We start from the raw sequence: 14571 nt of genomic DNA on the forward strand, positions 1-14571 counted from the left end.
GGGCGGGCGCCAGCCAGCCTTACTTATTTCCACATAATAATATAAAATCATATTGTCGAAATACACACACGAGTTAGCTAGTAATATTTCATATAATAATAATAATAATAATAATAATAATAATAATAATAATAATAATAATAATAATAATAATAATTATTATTATTATTATTATTATTATTATTATTATTATTATCGACAGCGTCTTTACATTATGTGTGCATGTTTGACATGAAGCCAAAGAGAAGATCCATAGAAAGAATAAGAATAGCCAGTTACTTTAATTGTGAACGACGGCGAAAAATACGAAAAGAGTGACAACCTTAGCGAAAAGAAACAAAACTTTCTCTCAAATGGACAAAAAATCAAGACGAGATAGATTCGAACTCATATGGACGGCGCGAAAAGCCAGTTCATTGTCCACTTTTTTTTAACTGACTCACCGAACGTGTTTTAGTAACTTACTTATTGCTAATTTTACTTGCTTCACTCGTTTAACTTGCTTTTTCTAATAACTTATAACGACACGGACACGAACACAGAAACATCGAGGACAGTTAAAAAATATAGATGCTCTCCTACCGGGAATCGAACCCGGGACACCATGCACCAAAGGCGCACGTGCTAGCCACTAGACCAGCCGGCGGGGCACTGCTCACTCTCTGTGTCCTTAGGGATTACGACCACTGTATTGCCAGCTATCACTTCTGAGGGTTGTATACTATGATCACATGTTTCTTCTTTGCTGGAAGAGTTAAACCTACATTCTATGTAATACATGAAATATTTAGACCTACATGCTCTTCATATAATGTAATAAAAGGTCATGCTGGGAATAAGAAAAACAACATTCCTTGGACAAAACGGAAACTATTGGCATCAGAAATAATTATCTACGAGGCATGCGCAGTAGTATATTTCAGAATAGTTACTGTTTAGTTCAGTAAACGAAGAAAGGGGCATAAAAAAGCAAATATGTCGAGTCAACGAGATCGACCAGAGTTGACAGAGGCGGAGTAGTAATACAACAACTTGGTTAAATTGATAATTGGTTCTTTATTCTGTAGTAGATCGTATCACTCTTTACGGGAGAATAGAGAAAGACTTACTAACGCTGTTATATAGTAAGCATTAGTAACACGATCATACAGACACAAATGGATGTAACTGTGAGTATTACAACTTGGATTTAACGAAACCCGTTTAGATATTCAGTGGTTTGCAGGGTTGTATAAGACACAAAAAGTTAAGAGACAATACAATTAATTCTTCATACCTCAGCTTCTAGTAACTAGATACATGCAATTTCAGGATAGATACTAAAACTGCTGTCGGATTTTAATACATGACGTATTGCAGGATACAAAATGCTTTGCATTACTTGTTTGTTTGTAGACAACTACTAGCTTAGTGTTCTGAAAGGTTGTGTATAAACTAGAGATAGCCAATTCCGGAATTATTACTTTCCGGACTCCTGAAAGTAAAACCGGACAAATTCCGGAATTCGGAAAATTCCGATTTTGGAATAATTCCGGAATTCGGAAAATTCCGATCTTGGAGTAATTCCGGAATTCGGAAAAATCCGGAATTTAGAAATTTCTGATTTCGTTTACATTCCGGAATTCGGAACAATCCGGATTTTTTCGAAATCCGGAATTTTTCTCAATTCCGGAATTATCTAAATTCCGGAATTATCTAAATTCCGGATTCTTCCCGAGTTCCGGAATTCTTCTGAATTATGGAGTTTAACTGAATTCCATACTCTTCCGAAATCCGGAAAGTGAAAGTTCCGCTTCCAAAAAATGAATTTATTTTGGTTAATATGAATCATGGTGGAAGTAAGTCTTTGACCAGGTAATGGCGACTGCTTTGAAAGAAATAGAGAGTATGAGAATTCAATCTGTCATATTTGTAGTTTCGTGTGGAGAAAATACAAACTTGTGAACCAACGGTTCAAGGAAAACACAAGTTATTAATGTAAACTTTTCGGACATCATAAAAGAAATACGAAAGACATTTTGAATCGAAGAAATATAACATACAAGTTTGCAAGCGGAGACAAAGAAACCTAACGTAACCAGACTAAAGACGAATCGTTTACCGCGTAGCGATCAAGGTCGAGCTGTTTTCCAGAGCGAGTTTCGAGTTGAGTCGAGTTTGATAATGGCTCGCTCGCTCTTTCAGCTCGTTTTAACTCTTTTTTAAATAATGGCCTGATTAGACTGGAAAGCGAAAGCCATGAGAAATGTAAGCACTAATATGTAATACTTTTTAGTGCTGCTCACGACAGGGGTGCGTCTCTTCTCGTAATTTTAGTGCATCTCGTGGGGCAATTTTTGTGTATCTCGTCTCGTCTAGATAACGAGAAGACAAGGTTTTTTTTATTATTACGAGACAGCCTCAAATGTCGTAATCACCAATATAAGTATATACTGTTGTTCTTAAAATCAAGGCTGAGACCTGCACTGTCGAATTTTTGAGCCCAAGCAGAAGACCAACTGGGGTAGCGATATCAACCGGCTCTGCTCGTATCAACTGAGCGCACAGCTCGAGTCAGCTCGGTTGGGATGAGCCGATGACCCGAGCCGGCTCAGTTGGAACGAGCCATCGACTCAGCTCAATTGAGCCCATGGCTCGAGCTTTCTCGGTTGGGATGGGTCCCCTACTCGGCTCATGTGAACCGATTCAAGCCAGCTAAGTTGAAATTAGTCCATCGGCACGTTTCGATTCAGCTCAACTAAGCCGATGGCTCAAATCGGCTCGGTTGGGTGAGCTGTTGGCTCGGCACACTTCTTGGTTCGGTTCGATGGTGAATGAGCTGTAAGCCGAGCCGCTCGAGCCGTTGAGAACCCTAAACCCGGTCCCAGCTGTTTTGAACATGTTTGGCTGAAGCCTATAACTCTTAACAATTTTTGGCTCGAGCCCGAAAACTTGCCCTTTCGGAACTCAAACCCAGAACGTGACCGATGTCCTTCCCTCCTGAAGACTTCTCGACGACCGAGATCGACAGTCAATTAGCTTTTACTATTCAGATACAAACCGTATATCTTTTAAAGATTATACACGGTGTTGATATAATAATAATAATAATAATAATAATAATAATAATAATAATAATAATAATAATAATAATAATAATAATAATAATAATAATAATAATAATAATAAAAGTTTTAAACTTGCCGTTGAAATTTGGCAAAACTTACTTAAAAGTAGAGATTTCGGGGAAAGGGTTCCGTACCTTCAAGACAGTGGCGTAGGGAAGGGGGCCCGGAGGGGCCGGCCCCCCAAAGAGGTCCGAAATTGTAGTTTGGTACTTTGATGTTTGTAATTTTTTTATATATTTTTATGTTTATATATTTTTTGTTTGTAATTTTTCTATATGTGCCTATAACAGCACTTGCCCCCCCCCCCCCAAACACACATCCTGGCTACGCTACTGCTTCAAGACATACCTGTTTTTTCTCCATACGAAACTACAAATTTGACAGATTGAATTCTCATACACCCCATTTCTTTCAAAGAAGTCGCCATTACCTGGTCAAGACTTATTTCCGCCACGATTCATATTAACCAAAATAAATTCATTTTTCGGAAGCGGAACTTTCACTTTCCAGATTTCGGAAAATTATGAAATTCAGTTAAACTCCGGAATTCAGAATAATTTCGGAACTCGGAAACAATCCGGAATTTAGAAAATTCCGGAATTGAGAAAAATTCCGGATTTCGAAAAAAATCCGGATTGTTTCGAATTCCGGAATGTAAAGAAATCAGAAATTTCTAAATTCCGGATTTTTCCGAATTCCGGATTTATTCCAAGATCGGAATTTTCCGAATTCCGGAATTATTCCAAAATGGGAATTTTCCGAATTCCGGAATTTGTCCGGTTTTACTTTCTGGAGTCCGGAAAGTAATAATTCCGGAATTGGCTATCTCTAGTTTATACACAACCTTTCAGAACACTAAGCTAGTAGTTGTCTACAAACAAACAAGTAATGCAAAGCATTTTGTATCCTGCAATACGTCATGTATTAAAATCCGACAGCAGTTTCAGTATCTATCCTGAAATTGCATGTATCTAGTTACTAGAAGCTGAGGTATGAAGAATTGTATTGTCTCTTAACTTTTTGTGTCTTATACAACCCTGCAAACCACTGAATATCTAAACGGCTTTCGTTAAATCCAAGTTGTAGTACTCACAGTTACATCCATTTGTGTCTGTATGATCGTGTTACTAATGCTTACTATATAACAGCGTTTAAGTCTTTCTCTACTCTCCCGTAAAGAGTGATACGATCTACTACAGAATAAAGAACCAATTATCAATTTAACCAAGTTGTTGTATTACTACTCCGCCTCTGTCAACTCTGGTCGATCTCGTTGACTCGACATATTTGCTTTTTTATGCCTCTTTCTTCGTTTACTGAACTAAACAGTAACTATTCTGAAATATACTACTGCGCATGCCTCGTAGATAATTATTTCTGATGCCAATAGTTTCCGTTTTGTCCAAGGAATGTTCTTTTTCTTATTCCCAGCATGACCTTTTATTACATTATATGAAGAGCATGTAGGTCTAAATATTTCATGTATTACATAGAATGTAGGTTTAACTCTTCCAGCAAAGAAGAAACATGTGATCATAGTATACAACCCTCAGAAGTGATAGCTGGCAATACAGTGGTCGTAATCCCTAAGGACACAGAGAGTGAGCAGTGCCCCGCCGGCTGGTCTAGTGGCTAGCACGTGCGCCTTTGGTGCATGGTGTCCCGGGTTCGATTCCCGGTGGGAGAACATCTATAATTTTTAACTGTCCTCGATGTTTCTGTGTTCGTGAAGCAAGTAAAATTAGCAATAAGTAAGTTACTAAAACACATTCGGTGAGTCAGTTAATAAAACTAAAAAGTGGACAATGAAGTGACTGTTCGCGCCGTCCATGCGAGTTCGAATCTATCTCGGCTTTATTTTTTTATCCATTTGAGAGAAAGTATTATTTCTTTTCGCTAAGGTTGTCTCTTTTCGTATTTTTCGCCGTCGTTCGCAATTAAAGTAACTGGCTATTCTTATTCTTTCTATGAATGATGGATCTTCTCTTTGGTTTCACGTCAAACATGCACACGTAATGAAAAGACGCTGTCGATGATAATAATAATAATAATAATAATAATAATAATAATAATAATAATAATAATAATAATAATAATAATAATAATAATAATAATAATATGAAATATTACTAGCTAACTCGTGTGTGTATTTCGACACAACTTGGCACGACATCAGCAAAAGAAAATGGACATGAGATTTGGAACATGGAATATTAGAAGTCTTTATAGGGCAGGCGCGTTAAAATCTGTAACGAGTGAGTTAGAGAAATACAGGATGGACTTAGTAGGAGTTCAGGAAGTTAGGTGGAAAGGAAATGGATCTGAGAATTCCGGAAATTTTACGTTCTTTTACGGGGAAGGAAATAAAAATCACCAGTTAGGAACAGGGTTTTTCGTTCACAAACGAATATTACCAGCAATTAAACGGGTTGAATTTGTTACTGACAGACTTTCTTTTATTACTCTCAAGGGACGGTGGTGTGATGTTATTGTTTTAAATGTACATGCTCCAACTGAAGATAAGGGTGACGATATAAAAGATAGTTTTTACGAAGAAGTGGAACGGATATTTGACTAACTCCCGCGATACCATATGAAGATTCTATTAGGGGATTTCAATGCGAAGGTAGGACGAGAGGATATTTTCAAACCGATTATAGGGAACGAAAGTTTGCATAAGGAAAGTAATGACAACGGTGTTAGACTCGTGAACTTTGCAACATCCAAAAACCTAATCGTGAAGAGTACAAAATTCCCACATCGCGACGTTCATAAATACACTTGGACATCACCAGACGGAAAAACACATAATCAAATTGATCACGTTTTAGTAGATAGAAGAAGACAATCTAGCATAATTGATGTCCGGTCGTTTAGAGGGGCTGATTGTGACACTGATCACTACCTGGTAGTAGCGATAATACGGGAGAGATTATCGTTGAATAAAGGTAATATTCAATGTCCGAAAACGGAGAGATTTAATTTAAAGAAATTAGAAGAGAGCCAGGTAAGAGAGGAATACCAGATTGAAGTTTCGAATAGATTCGCGGTTTTAGAAGATTCGGAGTGCACTAGTGTTGAGGATACTTGGATTGAAATTAGAGATAGCATTAAAAGTTCAGCAATAGAAAAATTGGGACACGCGGAAATACGTAGGAACAAACCATGGTTCGACCAAGAATGCATTAAACTAGCAGAGAAGAGAAAACAGGCAAAATTACGGTGGCTACAAAATCCGAATGAAACAACTACACAAAATTTCGCAGATATCAGGCGGGAAACTTCCAAAACTTTTAGAACAAAGAAACGGGATTTTTTGAAAGCTAAAATTAAGGAACTTGAAGATAATAGTAAAAATACAAATATTTGGGACATGTATAAGGGGATCAGCGAATTTAAGAAAGGCTATCAACCTCGTGCTTATATATTAAAGAAATCTGACGGAACAGTTCTCACCGATACGGACAGCCTCTTTGGAAAGATTTCTTTGAATAGATGGAAAGATTTCTTTGACGATTTGCTGAACACGCAGCCAAAAACTAATGTGCGTGGAGAAAAGGAGATACACACCGCAGAACCGTATATTCCAGAACCCAATCGAATAGAAGTGGAAGCCGCTATAAAGAAATTGAAGAAACACAAATCTCCGGGCGTAGATGAAATTCCGGCTGAGTTAATTTTAGCTGGAGGCGAAAAATTGTGGAACAAGATACACAAACTCATTCTCCTTATCTGGAACAAGGAAGAATTGCCACAAGAGTGGAAAGAATCAATCATTGTTCCAATTCACAAGAAAGGCGACAAAACTGACTGTAATAATTATCGAGGCATTTCTCTTCTGTCAACATCCTATAAAATCCTTTCAAATATTCTGTTAGCAAGATTGACCCCATACGCAGATGAAATTATTGGAGATTATCAGTGCGGATTTAGACGAAATCGATCAACTATCGACCAAATATTTACCATTCGCCAAATACTCGAAAAGAAGTGGGAATACAATACCCCGGTACATCAACTATTTATTGATTTTAGAAAGGCTTACGACTCGGTTAGGAGAGAAACATTATACAACGTTCTTACAGAACTTGGAATACCGAGAAAGCTAATTAGATTAATTAATATATGTTTAAGTGAATCCCAAAGTAAAGTCCGGGTAGGAAAATTTTTGTCCACGAGCTTCCACGTCGAAAATGGCCTGAAACAAGGAGATGCGTTGTCGCCATTATTATTTAACTTTGTGCTGGAATACGCCATAAGGAAAATAAAAGATAGCAACCAGGGCCTAGAGTTGAACGGCATTCACCAGGTTATGGCATATGCTGATGATGTAAATTTAATAGGGGATGATAGGAGAACAGTAGAAATGCATGCAGAGATCCTTTTAAACGCTTGCAGGGACATGGGTTTAGAAGTAAATGCAGAGGAAACTAAATACATGTAAGTGCGTCGGGACCGTAATACGGCAAATTGTGGAGGCGTTAAAATATTAAATAATGCTTTTGATAAAGTGGATACTTTCAAATATTTAGGATCAATATTAACAGACGAAAATCATATTCACGAAGAAATTAAATGTCGACTAAAAGCAGGGAATTCGTGTTACTATTCGGTTCAAAATCTCTTGTCGTCGCGAATTCTGTCGAGGAATTTGAAGCTTAAAATATATAAAACGATAATCATGCCTGTTGTTCTGTATGGTTGCGAAACATGGTCGCTTACTCTGAGGGAAGAACATAGACTGAAAGTATTTGAGAACAGGATCCTGAGACGAATATTCGGACCCAAGAGGAACGAGAATGGGGAATGGCGGAAGCTTCATAACGAGGAACTACATAGTTTATACGGTTTACCCAACATTGTTAGGGTCGTCAAGTCTAGGAGGCTTAGGTGGGCAGGTCATGTAGCTAGAATGGAAGAAAGTAGAAACGCTTTCAAAGTCTTGACTGGTAGACCCATAGGAAAACGACCATTAGGAAGACCTAGGCGCAGATGGGAGGACAATATTAAGATGGATCTCGCAGAGATAGGAATACAAAGTAGAAACTGGATGCAATTAGCTAAGGATAGAAGTCAGTGGAGAGCTTTTGTGAACGCGGCACTGAACCTCCGGGTTCCATAGGCCATAGAGTTAGTTAGTTAGTTAGTTAATTATTATGTGGAAATAAGTAAGGCTGGCTAGCGCCCGCCCCCCTAATTTTTTCGATGCGCCTTATGGGTCCACGGTGTCCAACGTTGGTCCCATCTCACTGTCACCTCCTGTTCTCTCGATATAAGTTATCGACATTTTGCCTAAAGAGGGCTCTGCTTGGCTCCATGACTACCCACGGCAATGACTCTTCGTTCATTTTTCATTGAAATCGCTTATTTTTCTGAGTACTATGAGTGCATACTGTCCAACGTTGCTCCCATCATTCAACAGTTTCCCGTTCTTTCGATATAAATTGCTAACATTTTGTTTGTAAGGGAGATATGGCGTTACAATCATTACGTTTGAAGAAGAATTGAGGAAGATATTGCCTTGCCACAAACAACACCTATTATTATTATTATTATTATTATTATTATTATTATTATTATTATTATTATTATTATTATTATTATTATTATTATTATTATTATTATTATTATTATTGTTTTACTTACCACTAATGTTGCCTACCTTTATTTGCAATGCAATGTGTTACTAAAAAGCAATCAAATAACACTCCTCGCCATTCACACTCTCTCTGTGTTAGAGGAAAGCACATTTATTATATGATTCTTTCAAATAACACGTTTCACAAGTTACTTCACTTTCAATGTGTAATTTTATATCATCACTAGCAATCATCTTATCATCACTACGAAAATAACCCCCTCCTGCAAAAAAAAAAAAAAAAAAAAAACCTGACCGTAGCGAAAAGGGCGTGAACATTCTTTATGCGATTAATCGGGTCCAATATTTCAATAAGCCTCTGCACACAAATATTTCAGTAAAAGAGGAAAAGTTATTCAAACTTTCTGAATACCCATTTATGGGCGAAATTTGGTTCCCTTGGAAGTTTTTAAGAGTTTAAAGGGCCGCCATTTTGAACATTTTCGTTTGATTATTCTAGTTAACGAACTGAAGATATTTCAACAATTAATGTTTGTGCCAAGTTTCATCTCAATCCGCTGAAAATTAGGGTGGTTACGGCATTCACAAATATCGTTATATATATACAGATAGATAGATAAACAGACACACAGAGGGAGAGAGAAAAAGTGTTTTGCTCCCTTCTCGCACCTGTGGTGCGTCAGAGCTAAACCGGGCCCCTTTGCAAAACGTATTGACCACCCTAACCTAAACACAAACCTCTTACTTGCTAACGTAGAAACGTGGTCGGGAGGCGTAAGGCATGTAGAAATTGTATTTTTAATAACTATGAGTATGGTCTACTTCCATGATTTTCTTTTTACTTTTTGCAGCTACATCGGAACGTTCAATTTTTATTCTTTACTAATTGCAAATGGCGTTTACATTCAAAATATGAGGAATTTTGGTGGCATTTGTTCGGATATTTTTCTCTTTTGAAATGAAGAAAAGAATAAAACCAATACGCAAATACAAAAGTATTATCAGTACTAAACCTTACCAATAATAATTGCTACGAAAGACTAAATACGATCTCTTTTACCACCTCTCATGAGCTGCATGTATTATAAACAAAAATTTTTAAAAATGTCCTCACCGAAGATTCGAACTGGCGACCTTAGCATTTGTAAGCCAGCACCTTAACCACTACACCAATATCATGGCATGGTGAAAGTTTAGTTTTCGGCGTATTTGTTGTATTTGTGTTTTATGTTCCCACTTCAACAATTTTTACTCTTTTTTCTAAGTTCAACAGCTGTGTCTGGCTTTCTCTTTCGGTGTCGTCCTTTATTTACACTATGCACTATTCGTATTCACAGCTTGTGTCCCTCTGCAATGTCTTATTCAGATTAAACTTTTCTTTTTGCCCCTCAGTAAACATTTGATTGATTTAATTCTCATACTCTCCAGGGATGGAGAGCAGGAATGCCAGACTCGAAAAACAGGTGTACATTTACTTTCCTGACAGATAATACATGCAGTTAGAATCAAAAGAGAAAGCTAGAGGTAAACTTATTCTCAAGTAGTCGTATTTCTTCTTTAAAGCGAAGAATAAGCGTCAAAGTGTATTCTTAATTGTTAAATTTTGTGTGGAATGAAGCGTACCGTATACCTTAAATATTATTATTACTTTTTTTAAAAAAAAAGAAACATGTACTTTACATATGTGGGGCATGCCTCATTTGAGCTCAATTATTCTTTTTTCTACACATAATAGCTATATCAGAGTAGAACTTGGAAGGCTGTTATAGGAAGTCTGTTTTAATTTTTGTTTGGTATTTGTTTTCCCAGAATTTATACTTTGTTAATTTAATATTCATTCAAGTCACAACCATATACATCACTCTTCGTACAAATTGATTTTATATATATTTGTTTCTTAGAAGTGTTGGTGATATCAAAGTGATACCATTAGTTGTAAGATGTTATCCAATAAACAGTGGCGTATTTGCGATTTTATTTCGGGAGGGGCTTTGCTAACTTTCGGGGGAGCTTTGCCTGAAAATGTGAAAATCCTGCAAGATATTTCATATACTTTACTATAGTAAGTAAAATTTCGGAGGGGGGGGCTTAAGCCCGGAAGCCCTCCCTAAATATGCCACTGCCAATAAACAGAAAATGTGTGCATTTCTCAGAATGTTGCTTGTCATTGATATGGCCATATAGCATGAGACTTACGATTTGGAAGTGGGATTTGAGACACAGTAGTGTGTTCTACGCTTCGCTACGGAGAACTGAATCTGGTACCTCATATATCCGAGACAAAATATTACTAACAGACCAGGAGAGAAACTTCCCTTTATGTTTAGTTATACTCACAAATAATGTTCTGAGCTTCCTCGTGGCTAAGCCTTTAGCGTATTCGCTTTTGGAGTGGAATACCCTGGTCCGATTCCAAGTGGAGGTCATGTGGTTCGGATCCTACGTTAAGCTGTTGGTCCACATCTCATATAGGCTCGATGCTTAAAGTGACGCTAAACTGATAATCTAATAAAATCATATATTTCATCAGTATGAAGAGTAGAGCCCCAGCATCTTATTATCTAAATATGTATTGGGACCCCATGAATGCCGAAATGAGACTGACTTTTATAAAGTTCTGCTGGAGCCCTATGTTAGTCATTTGACAAGTTATTGCAACACCATACAGAATCAGAACAGGTCTCAACCCTGGCCACCCATTTTATGCGTAAATGAAACCGACAACTTTATGAAGAACCTCCCCCCATCCCATCAAATTAAGAAGATGAAACTTACTATACTTGGTGAGGCTCCTACATGGTATATGGGAAGGAAAGATGGGACCCTCCCAGTGAGGCTCCTGCCGGGGCCCTATACCTCCCATGTCCGAGACTGGATAAGCAGACCATTTACAAACACCTGAAACTATACGAATTGCGACGCTTTGACGGACTACTAGTACGTCATTGATTAAGTGCACTTTGTACTGTATTTTTCACTTCTATCTTCCAGATGATCTATGAAGAAATAGGTCTGAAAACTTAAGTAAATGTATCAATTTGTAGAATCACGGGCAGAGGTCGTATGCACTGAATATTATTATCGTTAATGATAATAGTGTAGAAAAAGTGAATAAATTGAAACATTTTGCCACAGTGATAATAAATTAGAACAAAATCAGGGAAGAGATAAGTACATTTTGTTGGTAGAATATTCATTGAGCTGAGTTGAGTTGAATTTGAGTTTAACGTCCCGTTCAGCAGCGAGGATATATGGGACGTGGGCCTACTGATTAACGTAGAATCCGAACCACATAAGCTCCCGCCGGGATCGGTTAAATAGTTTGTGTATATTATATACACATAAAAACGTGAGTGCGTGCTAAATACAGCTCGTACTACTCCGACTGAATTAAATAACAGGTAAAGTTTGTAAAAACATAATGTTTTGTGTCTGTACTATGTAAACTTGAAATTTTCTTCGTAGAGAAGAAAAGTGCCAGATAGTTGGATAAATTGTTGTAAGAGAAACATACAATGAAATGGGTCAATAGACGATTTCACAATTGCCACAGAATTACAAATATCGTATTGATTGTAGACTGGAAGTTTTATGATGGATGGATACACTTGTCTATACCCATTTATGAGTTTCCATTTGTATTCATATTTCCATCATTATTCACTTACATTAGCCATGTGTCTTCCTGCGCCTAAAGGGCATAAACGTAGAACATTAAATTGAAAGATTTCATTTCATACTGCCAAGTCCTACTATGGGCAATAGTTTCGTTCCTTCGTCTGCATCTAAACTCAAAGCCTCGTACAAATGTCGATCAATTCGTATAAACATCTTATTGAACGTCCTCTTTATCCTCTCTTTTTTCCTCTGGGGGCCTACTGTCAAAATATCAAGTGTCCATCTTAAGCGGTATTACAGTTAATCAGTCAGTCAGGCCTTCAGTTATACATAAATTGAGACATTTTGCTCTTTCTATAGAGATATGACCTAAATTTCTAGCAGGATAACTTCTGATATTTTTAAATGAACAACTAAAAGTTCTGGAATGGGAAAATGTCCAGGGAGTACTGGAGTATCAATATGAGTATTGAATTTAAATAGTAAATGTACAACTTTGGGAACTATTGAAATTTATTATTGTTCAGAATCTGTTCTTGTAAAATCGATTTATTTTGAGCGCTGACGAAAAAAAAAAAAAAAAAAGAAATCCAAAGTTTATTTTAACAAAATCTGTTCATTTTACAAAGACATTCGTTTGGTGCAAAACGCTCTGCAGCATAAGAACTGAGCTGCTCTCTTCTACTTGTGAAAGTTGTTTCTTGAGAATGGTTTTTACTGCCCATTGGAGCCAAGATTTACTTTCTCTCACACCATTGCTCTTACCCTTTTCACATATTATTTGATGGCACAGTGTCTGGAGCACGACGTGGAAAAATCAGGTGGATGACTCCTTTAAGAAGAGAGCTTTTCTTTACGTATCTATAAGACACAGTTCGTAAACGTGGCTAGTACACAGTAGACGAGGACACTTTCTTACTTGCAGAGGTACTATTTCTTCTTCCGCATATATAATTTTCTTCGTGAGTGGTGCAGTTCGTAGCGAAAGATGTAATTTAAAATTTAAAAGAGACAGAGGTGTCGATAATGCAATTCAAATAATTATTTCATGTTTTTAATATCCGAAAATTTTAATCCTCATTACATGAATGGATATCCTCTAGCACATGATTTTCATAAGAAAACTTGCATGCTAAATTGTTCATGTTAACAAAAGACTAACACTCAGCGTCTCTTCTTTCATTCCATCTTCCATGTTACAGTATTCTACTTCTAACTTGTTTTTCTTTCACAAGATAATCATATCGTCAACATCCATATTGCAAAAGGAATACGTGTTAGTTTGTCTATCACGCTGCTAATAGTCACATTCAGATTAATAGTTGTCACACTCTATGCTGCCTTCTATCTGAGACCAAGAGATTTCTGCTACATGCAGGCAACTTCCAAACGAAACGAAGATATAGGGTGGACCAATCTTTATTATAAAACATACTGTCAGTTAGTTAGTCATGTTTCTAATGACAAGCAGTTAGGTAAATACTTGTTGGCTGTTAGCCTCGTACCTGACGCCAAGAGACTTCTCCAGCGATGTAGACAATTTGTAGATGAGTGAAAGTCTGAGGGGAAACTAGTCCTATTAATTTGCGATACTTTTTTCTTTTCGTCATTTTACTAGTACTAATTTCCTCGTTTCTCATTACATCTTTCTGGCGATCTAACATTTCCTGCTCTTCCTTTAGGAGGGTATTTAGCGTCATTCTTTTATCCTCTCGTTTTTCTATGTCAGTTCTATAATTTTTGTTTCTGGAGCGATGTTCCCCAATTTCCTTTCTGTCCTAGAGCCTACATTAACCCAGAAATATGTGGGCAAAGTTAAATGTTTTAGTGACAATAATATTATTAAAATAGCTTCTTAAAATACTATATATTTTTGTGAAGAAAATAAATATCATACTGAATCCTGACTCCCTGCGTCCTTTTATCATTGAGACTGTGTAACCCGTTATGAATAATGTGAAATTAACACGTTCATCAGCCAACTGTGCCGTTCTCAAAGGGTATGAAAGCTCATCATTCGAGATAAGAAAGTGTGTGGAACTAAAAACACACAAGTATGTTTAGGTTGAGAACAACTTCAAGATAATGTTCTCAACTGAAATGTAATTGAAAGCGTGTTTGATCAAATGGACTTATACATACTATATATCCTAAATGCCAACAAAACTGATCGCAACAAAGACGAATATATCATAAATCTTGTAACAAAGGGCGGTTTGCAAGACGAATATATCATAAATCTTGTAA

The sequence above is a fragment of the Thermobia domestica genome, chromosome 5, assembly GCF_964235325.1.
Source record: "Thermobia domestica chromosome 5, izTheDome1.hap1.1, whole genome shotgun sequence".
NCBI classification, from domain to species: Eukaryota; Metazoa; Arthropoda; class Insecta; order Zygentoma; family Lepismatidae; genus Thermobia; species Thermobia domestica.